This window comes from Lissotriton vulgaris, chromosome 7 (assembly GCF_964263255.1).
Source record: "Lissotriton vulgaris chromosome 7, aLisVul1.2, whole genome shotgun sequence".
NCBI lineage: Eukaryota > Metazoa > Chordata > Amphibia > Caudata > Salamandridae > Lissotriton > Lissotriton vulgaris.
Genome location: NC_141695.1, coordinates 673,428,388 through 673,444,909, shown reverse-complemented (window position 1 = coordinate 673,444,909; position 16,522 = coordinate 673,428,388). Strand labels below are relative to the sequence as shown.

Below are 16,522 nucleotides of genomic sequence, written 5' to 3'. Positions count from 1 at the left end.
GATGATGAACCAGACGTAGAAACAACATAGTCGTGACCGTTGCGAGCCGACAAGTAAGTTCGCAATTGCAAACTGGTACAAAACCCTCGCGAACTGGCAGAAACCCTTGCGAACACAAAAAAAATCCACAAATTTGCGAGAATACGCGGATTTTGCGGATTGCGAGTTCGCAAATACGCAAATTCGCGAACGCCAGATTCGCAAAATTCGCCCATGCTTAGTGATATCTGGTGGTCTGGTCCCTGTGTGCCTGTCCATTGCCCTTTTCTACCTAGTACCTATCCGCAGCAGCTCAGAAAGACCGTTCTGTGGTGTGGCCTGATTGCCTAAGATGGGACAAAGCACCCCTATGTCTTGTTCTGGCTGCACTTTGGCCCACTTTTACCTTTTGTTGTCAAGGAGCAGGCTGGGCCTGCCAGTCCCTGTGCGACTGCCCTGTCCTCCCAACGTCACAGGCAAGCAAGGACTCCCAAAGCAGGATACAGAGGGGTGTGAAGGTCTACACAGGATGGGCACGTGGCTCTTCCTTCTGTTCAGCAGGTGCAGCTACCTGGTTGATCCTGCCAGTAGCATCTGCTTGTCTCAAGGATTAAGCCATGCATGTGAAAGTACACACAGTTGGTACAGCATAACTGCGAATGGCCTTTTAATTAACTATGGTTCCTTTGATTACTCCCTCCGTTACTTGGATAACCGTGGTAATTCTAGGGCTAATACATATTGACGAGCGCTGACCTCCCGGGATGCGTTTATTTATCAGACCAAGACCAATCCGGGATCACCTGCCCACTTTGGTGACTCTAGATAACCTGCCGCGGATTATATATATCAGTGATGGTGATGACACATAAGGATGTCTGTCCTATCAGCTTATAATGATACTTTCTGTGCCTACCATGGTGACCATGGCTACTGGCGAATCAGGGTTTGATTCCAGAGTGGGAGCCTGAGAAATGGCTACCACATCCAAGGAAGGGAGCAGGCATTCAAATTACCCACTCTTGACTTGAGGAGGTAGTGAGGAAAAAGAGCAATACAGGACTCTTTCGAGGCCCTGTAATGAGGATCTATTAGACGGCAAGTCTGGTGCCTGCAGCTGTTAATTCCAGGTCCAATAGCATATATTAAAGTTGCTGCAGTTAGAAGCTCAAAGTTGGATCTTGGGATTGAGTTTCATGGTCTATCACAAGGAGAACTACTGCCTGTCCCAGTCCCTGCCTTTCGGTGCACCCTTGATGCTCTTAACGTAGTGTCCGGGGGGGTCCTAAGTGTTTACTTTGAAAAACATTGATTGTTTAAAGCAGGCCAGTCACCTGGATACTTCAGCTAAGAATAATGGAATAAGACTCTGGTTCTATTTTTTTTTACTGGGGCCATGATTAAGAACAGGGGCATTCACACTGTGCAGCTAGAGGTGAAATTCTTGGACTGGTGCAAAAAGAACCAAAGCTAAAGCATTTGCCAAAAATATTTTCATTAATCAAGAACAAAAGTCAGAAGTTCAAAGATAATCAGCTACCATTGTAGTTCCGAACATAATGGATGCAGACTAGAGATCTAGTGGAGTTATTCCCATGACCTTCTGAGCAGCTTCTAGTCTTTTTGTTCTGAGTCGAGTGTTGGCGCAAAGATGAAAATGAAAGGAATTGACTGAAGGGCACCCCCAGGAATGGAGCCTGTGGCTTAATTTGACTCAACAAAGGAAACCTCACCCGGCCCAGACAAGGAGAGGATTGACAAATTGATAGCTATTTCTTGATTCTGTGGGTGGTGGTGCATGGCCATTCTTAGTTGGTGGAGCGATTTGTCTGGTTAATTCTTGTAACAAACAAGACTCCTCCGTTCTAATTTCTAACTAGTTATGTGACCCCTAGTGGTTGGTTTTCATCTTCTTAGAATACAATTGGTGTTCAGCCACACGAGATTGAGCAATTACATGTCTGTGATGACCGTAGATGAGTGGGCTGCACACATCCTACTGAATGGATGACCATTGTCTACCCTTTGCTGGCAGATGCGGGTAACCTGCTAAACCCTGTTTGTGATAGGAATTGGGGATTGCAATTATTTACCATGAACGAGGAATTCCCAGTTAGTGGGGTCATACGATTGCGTTGATTATGTCCCTGCCCTTTGTACACACACTGCCCTTCACTACAATCAATTGGATGGTTTAGTGAGGTCCTTAAATTCAGTCCCAATGATGTTGGCAATTGCTCTGGTGGAGCGCCAAGTAGATGATTAAACTTGACTATAATTAGGAAGTAAAAGTCTTAACAAGGATTCCATAGATGAACCTGTGAAAACATTCATACATCCCCCTGTGACTTGCTATTAGGAAGGGACACCCTTAACACACTGCTACCAAAATCCAACTCACAAACCCTTTTTTGTGATTAAGTAATAGGTTACTGACTTGTAACATAGGGTTACAACACGTCTAAAGGCTTTTTAGCAGTCGCAAACGGCCCAATTCTCCATTTGCGACCACTAAATCCTTTTGTAGCCCTCTGACTCTCTTATCCTCTTCTCAGTTGCAGTGGCCTTTACCTCCAAGTGCTTCAGCTGGTAACTGTCTCTAAACCACTATAATCTTTACTATCCTGCCCGTGAGCAGGATAGTAAAAAATGGTGAAACTAACAATCCCAGTTCCAGATGGGGTAGTACCTGGATATTGAAAAACCCGCTAAAATGGCGAAAGGAGGTGCAGTCTTTTCCACAAATCATTAACCTCCTACCCGAATTTGTCAATACTACATCTAGATCTATATGACAACAAACCAAATCACACTGTATTGCCCTGTTCATCCTTCATACTAGCAGACAATGAGGAAACCTTAGACCTCAGTGAAAGCATTGAATTTGTAGCCTCATCAGCCAAGAGTGTTACAATTGCTTTAAGATTTGAAAAACTGCAAGATGTATATGAGGCCAAGGATAAACCCAATGAACAGTGAAGTGATTTCACCCAAAAAGTCACATACTAGAAATATCCAAATGAAAACGACAACTGCGACTTGAGTGGATAAATAATGGAAACCTTCAAAGAACTTAGAAAACATGTCTCCAATAAACACAAAGGATTTTACCTAAAAACATATTGCTCGAACAGTGACAAGGATGCCGAATTCCACACTATTGCATGCCACTATGCAAAGTGCAAAGGTAGAATAATGAAAGGAGAGCTACAATTCCTTTGTAGCTTTTGTGACCCCAGATTCTGAACAAAAATTGGAGTGTCACAACATGCAAGACATGCACACACAAAAGCACAAACTGCTGCTAGACTTGCAGCTCTTGCAAGCAGCACACCATCAAAACTATGGTCAAAGAAAGAAATATTGCTGCTAACTGAATTGAAAAGAAGTATATGAACACAAAACATACAAATGTGTTCATGGTACTGCATTTTGACAATAAAAAACAGAAAACAAATTGCAGAGAAAATAGGGGATAAAATAGAAAAAGCAAAAAACTTGCAAAGGATGCGTAGGAAGCATCCACCAATATTGAACGCGACTCCAATGATGAACTGGAAATATCTGTGTAAATAACAAAATTAATGCATAAAGACTTTATCAGCAGGAAGCATGGACCTAAAATCATTAGGTTTCATGATCTAAATGACAGAAAATCGAATGCTAAGAAATATTTAAAAAATCTAGAACATCATGAAGCTGCTATGGTCCTAACAGAAGAAATTGTAACTCATATCTCAGAAAATACCAGTGATATAAGTCCAAAGCCAGCTAGTTGCAAAAAACAGCCAAATGAAATTGGTAATGAACCTATGAGTGGTGCTCAAGATGAGATTATGATTGTCTCAGTCCAAAGTAACATACCAAAAATGGTAAGAAAAATGAAAGGCTCAATAAAACACAGAAGAAAAGATATGTGAAAGCAAAGGCCAGTTGTAAGAAATATCAGTCAATGGTAAAACAAAAAAAAACATTTGCCAGAATAATCTCTGACAGTGAAATAGATGCCACTTCAGGAATCAGTACTGACAATATCTTTCAATATTGGAAAAAAAATACTGAAAAAGAAAATAAGAAAAATCTGAAATTCATCGCTATAGATCGAATACCAGAAGAAAGGGATTTCAAATGTGTGTGTAAAGAAATCACAAACCTGAATTAATAGAAGCATTTGAAGACTTTAACTTAAACAAAGCAGTGGGGCCTGATAATATTTGTTTAAATGATCTATACAATGTTCACAAAAAAGAACCAGGGATGCTGCCCAAAATATTATATACATGGGGCCTCATTTATGAAAAGTGACGCACCGCTGCGTGAAAACAGCGATGCGTCACTTTTCACTGCGCACTCCTTACGACATTCCTGATGCGTCATATTTAATGTATGACGCATCATGTCGCAAGGAGTTACAGATACGTCAGTATTTCTGACGTATCTGTAAGCGCAAAAGTGACGCATTGCTGGAGTGTGTCACAAAAGTGACGCAACTCCACCAATGAGTCCTTTCACATGGGGAAAGCCCCATGTGAAAGGGCTTGCGTCAGTCTTACGCCTGCTGTGAGGCAGGCGCAAGATTTTGGCGCAACAGCATCCTAAAAGTGACGCAGTGAAATCTCATAGATTTCACTGCGTCACTATTACGAGGCTTTTTGCGGGGGAACGCCCCCTCTGCATACATTATACCTGACGCAGGTATAATGTGGCGCAGGGGTTTAAAAAGTGACGCATCTACCTAGATGCGTCACTTTTTAAATATGGCGCAACAAGGCGCATGTTTTACGCCGCCGATGCGTCACAAAAAGTGACGCATCAGCAGCGCAAAACTGACGCAAGGCCTCATAAATGAGGCCCATGGTTAATAATGAAAAGAGTCACAGAATGTATACCAAAGAACTGTTCAATTCTAATTCCAAAGAATGTACCAATGAATGAGCTAAACAAAATAAGCAATTGGAGACTGATCACCATTGGTACATCATTCAATAAGCTATTTACCATAATACTGACCAAAAGACTTACCTCTTTCATTAATTTGATCACAAAACAAAAGGGCTTTATGAAAGAAAGAGGATGTTTCAAAAACCTGACACTGCTACAGAGCATCATTAAGGGGGCACAAAATAATAAACATTCTCTTGCAGTGGTGGTCATAGACCTTTCTAAAGCATTTGACTCTGTCACATTATACAGAGTATCAAGAGACAAAGAGTTCCATCATACATCAGAGATTTCATAAAAGAGCTTTACACAGATTTATCATTATTCTTAATGGGTAAAAACAATTACTCTACAGCAGAAATAAAAATGATATATGGAGTAAAACAAGGTGACTCACTATCCCTACTACTGTTTAATATTGACATGGATCCTCTAATATGTGATCTTTAGAAAAATTGCAAGGACTTTACATTTGGCTCAGATGGACTTATTGAGAAAATCACCACTCTAGCCTTTGCAGATGAAATAGCAGTACTCAGTAACAAATGGGAAAAATGAATACTGATTTGAGAATCATTAAAAAATTCAGTAAAACAACAGGCCTAAAACTGAATGTGAAAAAGACACACATTTTATTCATCTCACAATAAATTTAAAATCCTGGTCAATAATTGCAAAACCATGGCAGTTCGTAAAACAAAACATTGAAAACATATATCAAGGTAACAGTGAGAGATACCTTGGAGTGAACTTTGACCCTTACACATGCCATACACAAAACAGCAACATTAATGAGGTACCAACAGTATTGGTTCAAAAACAGTTTATCACTCAAGTCTATTCAAAAGGTTGAAATATTATGTCAATACCTGGCTCCCAAACTGTCATTTGTACTGGAATTGGTTGGCACATAAGCAAAGACTCTCATCGATTTAGAGAAGACAATAAAGAAATATGTTAAACACTTTCTCCACCAAACTGCTTACACCTAATGGCCTACTTTACTCAAAAAGATAAAATGGGGGCCTGAATATACAAAGCTGTGTACAACAATAGGAATCAACAAAATCAGCAATTTATTATACCTCAGAGAAACGCAAGATCCCTACATTGCTTACTCATACATGTTTACAGGGGATATGATAAATGATAAAATCGAAAATATCATCAAAACTCACAAACTAAACTTATCGGACAGTAGATTGCTAAGCTACAATTTACAATTGTTAACATCATATGACTGGAGAAAAGAAAAATTTGAGAAATGGAAAAATGTCCCTTTCAATGAGATGGCATTAAACACTTAGAAAATGAAATTGAGATCTCATTGGACCAGGCCGTAAGATATAACACAAAATTCTTTTAACGTATGCATTCTGTGTGCCGGCCCACTGCGTTATCACTCGTCTCCAGTTAAATTACACATCCTTGATCTTTTAATCCTGTGTTTTCCAGCTCATAGCCAGGTGCTGCCATCTTCTTGATCAGAGGTATCCTATATCCCATTCCATCATACCCAGTGTTAAACAACTACCCTCACCTCTTGTGCTGAATCTGAGGGACACAGAGATAGGGAAATGCATAAAAAAGTAGCTCTCCCTATACTGCACTTTTTTCTCAAGCTCTATATCTTTTTTACATTTTTAACAAATGTGGTAAACCCATTTCCTGATATTTGAGTCTGACAGACTGATGTAGGTTGGCTCGGTACTGTTCCAATAGACAGCATAATAAAGGGCACAACATGAACATTCCATTACTGAGGAGTACAAGCACTTCCGTCTAATACCCAGACAGTACTCTGACACACTGAGGAAGATATCTCCGCTAGTGGCAAGGGGTCAGTTCTTAAAATGTCAGACCCACGAAAAACACACTTATGTACAACTCCGGTCTCTGTAACTCTTCTTTCAACATGGCAGTCATTTAGAGACAATTGCTGCATAAGATTGATGGTAGCGCGCAAAAGGTGCGATGTTCAGGTTTGCTGTCTGATTTTGACAAAACGCAGAGCATCCCCACGCCTGCCAGAAAGGTATGTAGATAGTGTTTTTTATCTAAGCTGCATTAAGCTTCATTCAAGTGTGCGTACTCACACTTGGTTGTTAAATCTTACAGGTGTCCATACATGTCAGTGTGCCGCTCTTAATACATGTGACAACACGGAGGTTTACACACCTGTCCCAATGAAACTAATAAGACCGTTGGATTTAATGCCAGGTAGAAAGGTAGGCTGGCTATTGTTAGGATCAACTCTGCCATAATATTCAGTTGTCAGCCTATGTTGACACAGGGTTGTTAATTTGTGCAGATGGCATGTTGCCCACGGTAAACTGCAGCTGTGACTCTTTTGATAAATAAATAATTAAATATCGGGAGCAGTACCATCCTAAAAACGCATATGTATTCAACCACAAATTTGGGTAAGTATAACCATCACACCCCAATTATTATATAATTGACAGCGACAATATTTAATCAAATTCATATTTCAGAATTACCATGCTTTTCGCTATTTTTTCTCTGGTTTTAAATAATAGATTCTCTTTGACCAATTGTCGACGCGCATATTTCATCAAAACGGCATCTTGAATAATTTTGCTAGCAATCCGGGGAAGACACGCATTGGCATCAGGCTGCCAGTTATATAGAATTTATATTGACTTGGATATAAACACAGGCCATTAGTAGGTCAGTGAGCAATAGATACTTTCCACAGTGGATGAAGCAAATTAGGTGCACAATCTTCTCACTCATTGTGATATATTCTTTTTTTTCTCTTTTTTTAATGTTCTTTGTTTTCTATTTTGAGGCACTGCAGAGGTTTCTTTGAGCATTATGAGATGCTGGGAATAAGTAATTAAGTAATGTCTGGAGAGCTGGGATTCTTTGGTAAACTCTACTTTGCATGCACTGTATAACAACATGGACTGATATAAACAGCAAGCACCCACTAATGCATGGACCTGCATGAACTAAGTTTACAAACCACTTTTAATGTGCTGTATATACAATTGAAGAAGGCTTGCATGACCATATTTAGATTAGTTATGTCCACAGATACAGTAAATGTTCCTAAATTTGTGGTTTCCTGAAGAAGGCTTCCCGACAAAACAAACATTCAGGGAGAAATGTATAGCATAAAATGGCCAATGCTTTGAAATACAATTTATAAATGTCTTAAGTATGATATAGGAACCACTGTATGTGAAATTTTATTACTGTTTGTGACATTATATTTATCATTGTTTTTGTAAATAGTGAGGGAGAAAAAAACAGTACCAATCTGACTTGCCTGTTATTAAGGTACCATGTCTCATGTTTGTGATTTGATGTATGGTGTTGATGAGTGAAAAGGATGGACTGAGTGAATGGTTGAAAAAACAATTAAATGAAGTATTTTAGATGTTTTTTAAATTATGTATAAACTACTTGTCTAATATATATTGAAATTCATCATCAATCATTTTCATGGTCATTGCATTAAATGCTCCAATTGATGTCAAGATGGATTTGATAGTTTAGAAACAGAAAGTTGCCTAAGACGTTTGCACATTTTATACACCAGAGAAACCATCTCCAAAGGAAGATATTGGACATTTGCTGATTGCAGAAACTGCAAAGATGTATGCAAAACAATTGCTTATGTATCAGGTACATGTCTTAAAACAAAGGACATAAGAATAAAAAGACACAACAAAATTCCAGAACTTCTCCTTGATAGAGCGAAAAGATGTGGTTGGATAACAGAGACATATAGGGAACCTCATATCAAAAATAATCGAGGCGAATTAAGAAAGCCTGGTGTGGTGTTCACCAAATATGGTATTGAGGTGGTGGACTGATGTCTCAGTCTTATATGAATATTCATAAAATTCCCTTGAACAAGCATTTAACAGCAAAATGAATTACTACCAGGATTTATCACAACAAATCAAAATGTTCCACTGTAAAATGTCATGATTCAATTGTAGGATGTGGGGGAACATGTTCAGGCCATTGGTGTATGTGTTTGGCTCAGGAGCCAATGGGGCTAATCTACCATCTGTGGGGTTATGACTGAATGCCTCTAAGTCCGAACCTCCTCTAAACAATAATGATGCTGCAGTGCAGCAGAGTCTCTGTTGCCCTGGGGTAGCCGGCCGCTGGGCCGGAGCCTAGAGCTACTCTCCCAGGCCTGGAGTGTGGATGGAAAGGGGCTGCCTCCATCTCCGTTAGCACACTACATGTTCATGGGGCACGTGGTGCTAAATCATTTGTAGATTACCTGATTCTGGATCAGATGTTCTTAAGTAGTAGAAGAGCTACCTTACTGTGATCTATGGAAAGTCATCCTCTGAGCCAATCGTTTGCCTCCATCCATGGGTGCCTGTGCCTCCTGGGGACCCTCTGCCACTAGGCCAGTGGGAGGGACTGGGTGCGGGCCTGTGGGAGCTGGCTGGAGAACTTAACTCTGACTTGTATCAGAGTTATGTTAGCCCCCAGTAGTAAGGAAAATGGCTTTCCAGTCAGGCAGGGGAGGTTGGCTGCGGGCTTAATCCTCCTTAGCTCTAGAGGCTCAGGACCAGGTAGGTGGAAGAAACAAACCCAGGTCATCCTCAGCTGAAAGACTGGGAGTTACAATCCCTACCCAGTGCATGGTGGCTACAGACTGGGTAGGATGCTTTGCCCTTCTGGTGTATGGAGAGGAGGCATGACCCAAACTGAAGGCCCGGACTTATACCTGGGCAGGGTGGTGTCGAACCAGGAAATTATCCTGTGGCTCCTGCGGGTTGAACAGCTCTTGTCATACTCTGTGAGAGGTGAACAAAGCCATGATTTTATCCTGGGAGGCTTGTTTGATGCAGGTCAGGCCTCGAGGCACCAGGCAGGACCACCTTCCCTACCCAGGCCATGGTGGTGTCAGACCAGGGAGTAGTCTGCGGCTCCTGAGGGCTCAACAGCTCCCATAATCCCCTGTGAAAGGCAGGCAAAGCCATGGTCTTTACAGGCACAGGGCAGGGCCACCTTCCCTACCTGGGCCATGGTGGCGTTTGACCGGTGAGGAGTCTGGAGCTCCTGTGGGATGAGCAGCTCCTGTAATCCCCCCGTTGGAGGCCTAGTCCTCAAAGGCCAGTGGTGCCAGCCAGCATGCAGAGCCTTGCACCCTGCCCAGGCAGGATGGAGCCCCACCCAGAAGAGTTTGTTAGGTTTCAAGATGTCCACCAGCTAGCTTGTCAGCTTCATGTGGGCAAAAATGTCACCAATGAGGTTTCATTCTCAGGACCAATCAAGCCAATGGACAAGTATGGATGTGCCAAATCAGTGAACAATGTCACCAGTCCAGCTTTCCCAATTTATAATACACCCAAGCATGGTGTTAGGGGGTGTTGTATTAAGTTGTTATCTCAAATATACTTATAATTGGATATAGGAGTCTTTGGTGTTGCCACAATCAAGGTTGAAGTCTTCAATTCAAATTTGTCTATTTTTGCAGTTGATTTAGAGGTAAAAGATTTGCTTTCACTTATGAGATATTGTAATGTAGGAAAGAACTCAGTTGCTTCTTGTCTTCAGAGAAAGACTTCTGAAGACAACAGATTCTCTGCCTTCCAGCCTCCGTTCCCTATCACAACTGACCCTGACATCGTTGAAATGAGTAAATCAAGCATGGATGGATGTTTCATTAAACCACACATCACTTATCGATAATAATGCCTGTAGTCTTTAACTGTAGACTTACAATTTTGTATTAGACATCTTTTGTTTTTATAAACAACTTTATTAAGTTTTGCAAGTGCATACTACGAACAAAAGCACATTGCTCCATCAATGCATCCCCATTGTAAGAGAGCAGAATATAAAGAGCATTTAGCACAACTATTACATAAGCCCCTCAGCGTTCAGAAATCAAATGGACAAGAAAAAGATCAATAATCCTAGAGCAATCAGTCCATGCCTGTTTCCCCAAACATTTACTCCAAATCTTGTTATATTTGGCAGGGCAGCCTCTAGCCCTATATATTGGAATCTCCTGCTGGGCATACCAGTCTACCCCTCTTCACCACTGCTGGATTGTTGGATGTGTTGCCGATTTCCAGTGAGTGGCTGTCGTGCCTTGCAAGGCCCTGTCTGTCTTTGTGCCCTCTGCCCCTTCCAGTATCCCCAGGTGCAGCAATGCCAGGAAAAGATCTATCTTCCAGCCCAACACTGTGGTGAGCTGTGCACTACCGCTTCCCAGAATCTTTGAATGCTGGGACAGTCCCAAACCATATAATAGAAGTTTGAAAGAGTGTGGGAGCATCTCGGCATTCAGGGTATGAAAGGAGTCCTGCTTTGTGTAGACGGTCCGGGATGAGATATGCACACTGAAGATAATATGTTTGGACAGTGGTATCTTAGAGGAAATCGTACTTACCCTAGGCACCATCAAGACATTTCTCCAATCATCGTCTTCCAGTGGTCCCACCCACTCCTACCACTTTGATCAGAGGCTTCCAATTGGGTCAGGGGCATTAATCATGTGTATTCCGTAGATCTTTGAGATCCCTCCTCTTCCTCGGCCACCCAGCATGATCTCAGCCTCAAGGGGGCTGAATTTTGATAGACAGGTTCTATGTGCTATATGTGTATGTACAGCATGACATTACAGTTGGTGGTATTAATGAAATTGAGTCGGGGACAGCTTGTATGTGGCCTGAAGGTCCTGGAAGAAGTGCATATGTGTTCCACTCCATACATTTTCCAGCAGCATCCAAAGACTAAACCCCTCCAGGGCTGACACCTCTCTTAACCATTTGCAGGGCCACAAGGGAGTTTGTTGCTAGAGTCTGGCTGCCCGCCCCGTATGTGGCAACACTGCCCTCCAGCTGAGAAACACCATAATAGTAATCTTTGGCATTGTGATGGGGATTGTAGCCATGTATAGCATAGCCATCAGGTTGGAGAAGCCAATAGTGGCGAGCTCTACCCAGTAAGCTGGGTTGGACCATCCCCCAGAGAGCCAGTCGTTTATGACTGTGTTGCTAAATAGTACAGATACAGGTTCATCATACCGAGGCCCCTATCAGACGTGCTATGTTGACACTTGGCGTACATAATCTGGTTCTCTTACTATGCCATAAAAAGTGCGTCGCCAAGGAGTCCATTTCCCAGAACCAGTGTCGAGGTATCGCTTGTGGGACGTTTTGGAAAAGACATAAACATCGCAGAAGGACCATCATCTTATATAGGGCAATCCTGCCCATGATATTCAGATGGAGTAATTGTCATTTTTACAGGTTAGTCTGGATTAAGGGGGTCATGTTAAGTGACCATGCAAGAGCAGGGTGGAGTTTCATTTGTATATCTAACAAGTGGAAACTTTGTTTTTATATTGGGATGTCGGCCTGCCAGGCCACACAGTCCTGTCTGCAGCACTAAGGTTGAATTAGCAGGATTAATGTTTAAACCAGAGGCTTCAGCAAAAAGTTGCAGTATCTGAAGGCAGCGAGGGGCACTTTGCGTGGGGTTAGATAGATACAAGAGGATATCTGGAGCATATAGCGCTATTCAGTCATCGTGATCTGTGTCCCATGTCCATTCACTAACCTGAGAGTTGCCTTGATGAGACGAACTAAGTGCTCGATAGCCAGTGCAAAAGGGAGTGGAAGTGGGGACATCCCGGCCTTGTCTCACCTCGTACATGGAATACATCGGACACTACCCCATTTACCTGTACCCGAACTGTGGTGTTGGAGTAGAGTACCCAGACAAGTTTATGAAACCGACGTCCCATCCCTGTTTGTCGCAGGACCTGGGCAAGGTATTGCCAGTCCACAGAATCAAAAGCTTTCGCAAAATCTATGAGAAATAAAGCTAGTGGGGGGCACAGTAACTGCTGACATGCAAGGGCCATGTGTAGATACCACAGTGAGTGCTGCATACTCCTCGTTGGCATGAAGCCACATTGGTTCGCATGTGTGAGGGTCTACATGGCGCATTTGCATCGTGTAGCTAAAAGGGTCACTAGGAATTCTACTTCTCCATTAAGAAGTGAAATGGGGCAGTACTCTGGGCAAGAGACTGAAAGATGCTGGGTTCTAAGGAAGTAATAGATATCTTAATGTAGAACTGATTGTGGATTCACAGTGGAAGGATGTCAGTGGGACCTCAAATAGATGGAGTTGCCTCGATGTAAATTAGCAACTCCAGCTTTTAAACTATGATCTATAGACATATAGTAAACAACTAATCCAAAATCATGAAAAAATAAATGTTGGAAGTGGCCCTTTTTGCAGGGTTATCCCTAAACGTTTTGCTTCTTCCTCCTATTTTTCCTGACCTGTTTTCATTGGCTTTAGGACTCTGGGTCCTTTACCACTGCTAATTAGTTCTCAAGTGCATATGCTCTCTGTGTAAATTATGATTATGATTGGTTATCCATGATTGGCATATTTGATTTACTGGTAAGCCCCTAGTAAAGTGCACTGAGTGTGCCAGGGTCTGTAAATCAAATGCTACTAGTGGGCTTGCAGCACTGGTTGTGCCGCCCACATGAGTATCCCTGTAAATGTGTCTCAGATCTATCACTGTAGTGTATGTGCACAGTTTTAAACAACCATGTGACCTGGCAAGTGCACCCACCTGCCAGGCCCTAGCCTTCCCTTTTCTTACATGTAAGGCACCCCTAAGGTAGGCCCAAGGTACCCCCATGGGCAGGGTAGAGTGTATGTTAAAAGTAGGACATGTACTGGTGTGTTTTACATCTCCTGATATCGAACTACTGTGCATTTCGTTTTTTACGATTGAAAGGCCGTCTGTCCCTTAAGTTAACATGGGAGCTGTACTGTAACATCTTACAAGTGTAACTTTCCATTGGGACAAGATAGAGAAATGGAGTTTAGGATCTCTGATCTCTGAATTTAATAACACATATTTAAGTAAAGATGGTTTTTAAATTGTGTGTTTGAAAATGCCACTTTTCGAAAGTGCCCATTTTCTTACTTGCCCATTCTGTGTGTCTCTGCCTGTTTGTGTTCACTGTCAGGTTTTGAAGTGAAAGGGACTGGGGATTTGCATTCACTCTAGACAGTCACAAGGGGGGGTCGAGGTGTGTTCTACCTTGCCTAGGTGACTCATAGCTCGGCTGAATAGACCTGGTCTGCATCTAGAGTAGTGGAAGGAGTTTCACTACTGTGTCTCTTTGCACAAGGCTGTTGCCACCTCCCGTAGGGAAGCTGGGCCAGAGAAGACAGAATCAGTTTGGATTGGGCTCATATACCCTTGCCACAAAGAGAACAAAGAGAAAATGGGCTATAGGTACTGGACCTTAAACCCCAGTGAATAAGACCACTTCTAGAAACAAGAGGAACCTCTGCCAAAGAGAAGAGCTGAAGAGCTGTAAGGGGGAGTACTGCTCCTTTGCTGTGTGTGCTTTGCTGGGTTGGCCTGCAGTTGCTGCTTCTGCCACAGAGAGGAGGACAAAGGACTGGACTTTGCTCTGTATCCTGCTTCTGAAGTTTCTCCAAGGGCTTGTGTGGGCTTGCCCCCTGTTAAGAAGCCTCAAGGACACAAAAGACTTCCTGCAACTCTGCTGTTGCTGCTGGACTCTGCCATCTTTGAGTCCTACCCATGCTTGAGGTAGGTGCCTCCTTCCAGTCAAAGGGCCCCGGAAGTGGGTTTTGCAGTGGAGCTCTGCAGGAACGAGTGCAAAGCAATGCAAAGCTTCTCGGACCCGACGCCCAACGAAGCGAAGCCTCGCCAAGTCCCACCGAACAGCTGAAAGACTCTCGGAACTGATGCCGGAAGACACGACGCTTTGCGAAGTCCCGCCCAACAGCTGCCAGCCTCTTGGAACTGAAACTGGATGACGCGAAACCTTGCTGCGCAGCCCCCAGCACCAACGCCAGATGGCGCGAAGCCTCGCAAAGCGACACATCACCTCTGGTGTGTCAAGCCTTGAACCTGTGCACCAAGTTCTTCCATGCATCACCCGCAGATCAGAGCTGTCCCCCTACAGTCCGGATTGGCACATCCCTTCTCCTGCGTGCAGCAGAACTGCCGCATTGCCTCCCCAAGGACTCAGGAACTGACCCTTTGCTGTGTTTTTTTTGGCACTTCCCTTCTCTTTGGCTGTTTGGCCTTGTGAATTTTGAAGCAGCTACAGGTACATTGGTGTAAAATTACGCATCCATAGTTTTCTATGGACCACGTTGCTTGAATCCTTTTAAAGTCATACATGTATGTTGTATGTTTGTTGTTTGGTCTTATTTGGTTTAGATAAATATACTTTATTATTCTAAACTGGTGTGGTCTCCATTTGTTGTTTTCACTGTGTTACTTTGTTTGGGTACAAATACTTTACTCATTGCCTTTGGGATAAGCCTGTCTGCTCGTGCCAAGCTACCGAGGGGGTGAGCAGGGGATATTTATAGTGTGTAATCCCCTTACCCTGACTAGAAGCAAGGGTCCCTACTTAGACAAAGGTGGATGCCAACTAGAGTCTCCATTTCTAACAACAAAGAAAAACAATTCCAATCCCTAGTTTGTGGTGTAGGGCATCAGAATTAGAATGATATTATTATAACTCTAGTCTAACATACTGTAGAGAAAAAGCATACGTTTGGCATCGTTAGATTTACTAATCTAACTCCAGTCTGACAAACATAAGTAAGTGTATATTTGAGGTCGAGAGCAAATGTACTATTCAAACTCCAGCAGGTCGACAAATAACAGGGAAAGTGCATACACAGGAGGGGGGGGGGTAGATATACTATTCTAACTTCAGTTAAAGAAACATTGAGAAAATGCATACATTGAAGAGCTAAAATGTACTATTCTAACTCCAGTCTAAAAAACATTGGTGAAAATGCATACAATGGAGAGCGGTGTCTCATGTACGGTTCTAACTCCAGTTCGATAAACATCAAAGGGGGCTAATCAGAGTTACTAAATTAACTCTAGTCTTGCTAACACTGATGAAAGTGCCTTCATGTGGGTGATGATCAGATTTATTGCTCTACAAACATTGATGAAGCGCATACACAGGAGGGGTAAAATTCCAAAAGCAGTCTAACAAACAATGGGGTGAGTATACATTTATTGGCTGGAACAGGCCCTAGCAGAAGGTATCATCTTTTTTTAGTAATTAGGTCCTACTTTTGCTGACCACGCATGGCAGGGAATCCTTTTTTATTGGTCTGGAGCTCACCTATTCACCTTCAAGTAGCATGGCACAGCACATAATAAAATAAGGCTCTAACAACCCCTGAAACAAAGTTTACTCCACTTGATCCTTGTGCATGAATCCTCTTTTTGCGATGGCAAACCAAGCCAATTATGATGATTCAAGAGTCCAGGGTCACTGCATGAAATTGGGTTTCTGGTTGAGGGGGGTGAAACCCTTCTCAAATAACAACCACAATTCTTCTCAGTGTGAAGTCAGAAGCAAACCATACATTAACCTGGGCACAACCCTTAGGTAGCTTGCAACAGAGCAGTCAGGCTTAACTTGAAGCCGGTAATGTCACATGAAAAGTATTGTGAAACTCTCAAAACAGTAACACAGTGAAAGCTCACCACAAAAGGATCTCACACTAGCCTTGAAAATAGAGTAATTTGTAATAAATAAAACAAGACCACA

The 16,522-nt window shown here is 42.5% G+C and overlaps 1 pseudogene; it reads left to right on the top strand.

Moving 5' to 3' along the window:
- Nucleotides 1-547: 547 nt before the first annotated feature.
- LOC147702219 (18S ribosomal RNA) lies at nt 548-2,314 on the top strand (annotated as a pseudogene).
- The last annotated feature ends 14,208 nt before the right edge of the window (nt 2,315-16,522 follow it).